The sequence below is a fragment of the Oncorhynchus keta genome, chromosome 1, assembly GCF_023373465.1.
Source record: "Oncorhynchus keta strain PuntledgeMale-10-30-2019 chromosome 1, Oket_V2, whole genome shotgun sequence".
In the NCBI taxonomy this organism is placed as follows: domain Eukaryota; kingdom Metazoa; phylum Chordata; class Actinopteri; order Salmoniformes; family Salmonidae; genus Oncorhynchus; species Oncorhynchus keta.
Genome location: NC_068421.1, coordinates 88,832,172 through 88,837,171, shown reverse-complemented (window position 1 = coordinate 88,837,171; position 5,000 = coordinate 88,832,172). Strand labels below are relative to the sequence as shown.

The 5,000-nt window shown below is 42.2% G+C and overlaps 1 protein-coding gene across 1 annotated transcript in view; it reads right to left on the bottom strand.

Annotated features, from left to right (window-relative positions):
• Positions 1-5,000, bottom strand: part of dennd1b (DENN/MADD domain containing 1B) — a 250,760-nt gene that overhangs the window by 221,208 nt on the left and 24,552 nt on the right. The gene's annotated exons all lie outside the window — the stretch shown is intronic.

Here is a 5,000-nt window from a genome sequence, read left to right as displayed (position 1 = left end):
AACCTAATTGCATTTATTTTATTTTTTTTACCAAATACTGTGATTGCGATTTGACGTGCTGTATAGATCAAAATACCTGGGCGAACTGTTGGAATCATAGACATAGAAATATAATGACTTATATTAAGATGCAAAGTGGAAAGCAGCGTGTCCTTGTCTGGAACAACCATTTGACCTCTAACAGAACAGCATGCAGACTTAAAGAGAATCGAACAGCAAGGAGGAGTTACTGCGTTAATTAAGTTACAGGGTTGAATCTATAAAAAGTCAACTACAAAAACGAACGTTACACGCCTCTGAGATGCATTTTAAAATACTGCATATGGTATGGATCTCTTGCAATGTGAATTTGTACATGTTAAAAATTGCGATATCAATGTGAATTTGATTATACTGTGCAGTCCTAGGATCCAGATTATAGGCCTAACTAGATGCTTGTAGAACAATCTAGATGAAGAGTCTGTGCTCGGTGAGCATTCCACCTCAAGTCTGGGTGAAAAAGATGCACTGGAACGGAGATTCTTCAGGTAATCACACATTTCTCCCCATATGGTACAACCATCTGCCTCAGTTTAAAAACAGTACCTGTGTAACACTAAAATACACATACAAAGATGTGACGATTAGCCACAGATAACCTGCTTAGAGGTGGAGTAGGTACAAGCTGTGCCTAACCACTGAACTAGGTTCAAATACAGATTATGCCAGCAGCATACCACTTCTGGCTTGCTTCTGAAGCTAAGCAGGGTTGATACTGGTCAGTTCGTGGATGGGAGACCAGATGCTGCTGGAAGTGGTGTTGGAGGACCAGTAGGAGGCACTCTTTCCTCTGGTCGAAAAAAAATGTCCCAATGCCCCATGGCAGTGATTAAGGACACTGCCCTGTGTAGGGTGCCGTCTTCGGATGGGACGTTAAACGGGTGTCCTGACTCTCTGAGGTCATTAAAGATCCCATGGCACTTATCGTAAGAGTAGGGGTGTTAACCCCGGTTTCCTGGCTAAATTCCCAATCTGGCCCTCAAACCATCATGGTCACCTAATAATCCCCAGTTAACAATTGGCTCATTCATCCCCCTACTATTCCCCAGGTCGTTGCTGCAAATGAGAACGTGTTCTCAGTTAACTTACCTGGTAAAATAACAGATAAATAAAAAATACAGGCCTTAAATGGTTAAGATTATGGGGAAAAGTCTACCTCGAGCCTTGAATTTTCTAGCCGTTTTGACAGCTCTCTATTCTCCTATCCATGGTGTGTAAAGGCTGGATCTCCCTCCATGACATGTAGGGTAATCACAGCCTAGAGTACTGTACATATGGCGCCCAGAGGCTGCTAGCTGCTGATGATGACAGAGTAAAGCTTTGCCGTTGGCGTCTACACGCTGGTGCAGTCATACTGTAGCAGGGATCTGACGTTCACACGAGAAGCATGTCAGACAGCTATCAATCTCTAGTGGAACGACACCACCAAAGGGTTGAATGCAGGCACTAGGCAACATGATACTGTTGCTATGGAGAGGAGATGGACAAACCTACAGTGTTTCTCTTTCTAATGCCTTCTCTGGTAGATAGATGGACTTCACTATTTCGCTTCAGTTGCACCACACCTCGCTATTTTTTCAGTTCAAGTGAAAATGTTTCTCAGTTCTGTTTGTTCGTGCGGACTACTTCCTGGACTACTTCCTGGACTACTTCCTGGAAAACACTCAACCTGGATGTATTTTGCAGCATTGTTTTGTCATTAAAGATGTTCTTGTATCTGTTTTCACTCAGGCCAGTCAGGCTACACTGGCTGCACACACTCATTCTTTAGTTATCCTGCCTCAGTAATATATCAGTCCGCATCAACAACATTGATTCACGTAAACAAAACTATGACTAAGAGATGACTTGGTCCAACCACGACACAAGGAACCTTAGGGAGAATTGACTTGGTCCGACCACGACACAAGAACCTTGGGGAGAGAAGACTTGGTATAACACGACACAAGGAACCTTAGGGAGAGATGACTTGGTCCTACCACAACACAAGGAACCTTAGGGAGAGATGACTTGGTCCTACCACGACACAAGGAACCTTAGGGAGAGATGACTTGGTCCTACCACAACACAAGGAACCTTAGGGAGAGATGACTTGGTCCTACCACAACACAAGGAACCTTAGGGAGAGATGACTTGGTCCGACCACGACACAAGGAACCTTAGGGAGAATTGACTTGGTCCTACCACAACACAAGGACCTTGGGGAGAGATGACTTGGTCCTACCACGATGATCCTATGATACTCAGAGAAACAGAACACCCTTGGACCAATCATTTGAGAGAATGACGCAGCATGTGCGATCACAAATTAGTCACATGATCCGTGATGACAAATAGCACGGCTCGTCCCTCACATTGACAACCATTGGCTGTGACCTACATTCTGTGGTGAAAAATGGGCTGCATCCCAAATAAGACCCCATCTAAACGACAGTGTATTCCCAGTAAGCATATGTACCCAGGACGTCAGTGTAAACTGGAGGGTTGCTGGCTGGCACAGGAACAGTACAGTCCCCAGAGGAGACACTGTATGGAGTGGTTAAAGAGATGCCAGACAGGAAAGGCTACAGGTTTATTTTCCCATGGCACGGTGTTGATTCAAATATTTATGATGGGGCACTTGATTACTTCTAATATAATATATACTCCGGGGGGGTGAAACCGATTCGGGGGACAAACAGAACAGAAAACCAGAAAATAATATTTTTTTAGAGGAACAGAATTAGAACAGAGGATGAAAGTGATCTATACTGTTCCGTAACAGAACCATTATTTTTAAAAGCCCTCACTGTCACTCAGAAACATATTCCAGTGTCTGCCTGCCTTCTGTCTGTCTGTTCTGTCTGCCTGCCTTCTGTCTGTCTGCCCCACTGTCTGTTGAAAATCTTTGCTACTGTGTGTGTAGGCCACCTGCCCCCCCTCCTCCTCCCTCTGGAGCATAGTCCTACTGACGTTGCAAGCGTGCTTCAGAAATTAGGGAGAGATTTCTTATTCAAGAAGAATGGATTAACTTCTTCAATGCCAGTTAAGGATACTATAGTTATCACGTTTCACATTGGATTTATTAACTATAAAAATGTATTTTTTATTTTGGTGCCAATATGCACACACAAGCTAGCTAGCTATGGTCCCAACGTTAAGCCAACTCTCTGAACTCCAAGGACATTCCCAGTTCCTTCATAAAATCTGCTCCTCCGTACGTATAATTCTGTGGGCCTAACTCAGAAAATGTCAAGACTCTTCCTCCTCTACTCGCACTCACCCCCACCCACAAATTACAGTACAATCTGACACCGTACACTTGCCTGTCCAATGCATGTAAACAGCTGGCCCGCTCCATAACAAGTTGGGCCCAGTTTCCCGAAAGCATCTGAAGGCTAAGTTCATTGTTAGAACCTTCATAGGAGCATCGTTAAATCTCCGAGCTGTGTGCCTAAAAACCCTCGTTATTACAGTTGCAATTTAAAACTGCTTTAGACCACTCGTTAGATGCTTTTTTTGCCCTCCCGCGTCCCTTTCAACCAAGAAGATCTCCGCCAACCAAAGAAAAACACGGTTTATCCTTCTCTCTGTGACCGTCGATAACTTCAGAGTTGCAAATGTCTGTTTCAATTGATACAAACAAGCAAAGTATAAAAATAAAAATATGCTTCTATTGAAAACCTAGATGACTGCATTAAGATAAACACTAGGCTATAGGCCCATTTCAATCATATTGAAATACATTTCATGTAAATAAATGTTGCTACTTGTAGGCTACTGTCTGTAATCTGTCTCAATATATTTCATGATGTGCCATATTGGTGGTTTTGTGCATTTTTATTGGGTAAGCATTAGAATAAGCATACCTCAATATGTGCAGCCGTAGGTGGTAATCTCTCTCTAGGAGCTGATCTGTCGTCAGTATTGTGAAATAATTCTAAGGAATGATTTGAATGGAGAAAACTGACCTGAGAGCAGCACCCTCTTTCTTTCAATCCCATCAATATCAACACATGCCTCAAAGGCGCACCTACCGACCGTTCTCTCTGTGCGGTATTTTGGGAAATGCACGTTACATCTTCGGCAGTCGTAGGAAAGATGCATCGTTGACTACACTCGATATGGGGGAAACAGGGTCCTGCTCGATCCGCACTGATTAGTGAAAACATTTCAGAGGTTTAAAAGAAAAAAGAACAGAAAGGAACGATATGAACAGAACGAAAAATAACGTTTACTTTCAGAATTATACAATTGGAAAATAATTTTGGTTCCAACCCCTGATAATATTAATGCCACTTAACAGACGCTTATGGGGGGGGCATCACTAGCCGGCTGCCACCCGGTTACTCAACCCTGCACCTTAGAGGCTGCTGCCCTATACATAGATTCACTGGTAACTTCAATAAGGAAACACTGGTAACTTCAATAAGGGAACACTAGTCACTTTAATCATGTTTAAATAATGTTTATATACTGCTTTACTCATCTCATATATATATATATATATATATATACATACTGTATTCTATTGTATTTTAGTTGATACCACTCCAATATTGCTCAATCTAATATTTCTATATTTCTTAATTCCCTTCTTTTAATATTAGATGTGTGTGTATTGTAGTGAATAATTTTTAGATACTACTGGACTGTTGGAGGTGCAGTAGAAACACAAGCATTTCACTACACCCGCAAAAACATCTGCTCAATGTGTGTATGTGAACAATGAAAATGGATTTGTCCCATATTTTACATATTGGTGACTCCAGGAATCGAACCCACTAGCCTGCTGTTGCCAGAGAGCTACCAACTATACCATACAGAACCACAATACATGACCAGAGTTTCTTAGACACTAATAATGCAAATGAACAAGAGGATAAAGATTCTTGTCTGCGTTTACACAGGCACCCAATTCAGATTTTTTCCCCCTTCTACTTATTGGTCTTTTGACCAATCAGATCCACTCTGAAAAAGAT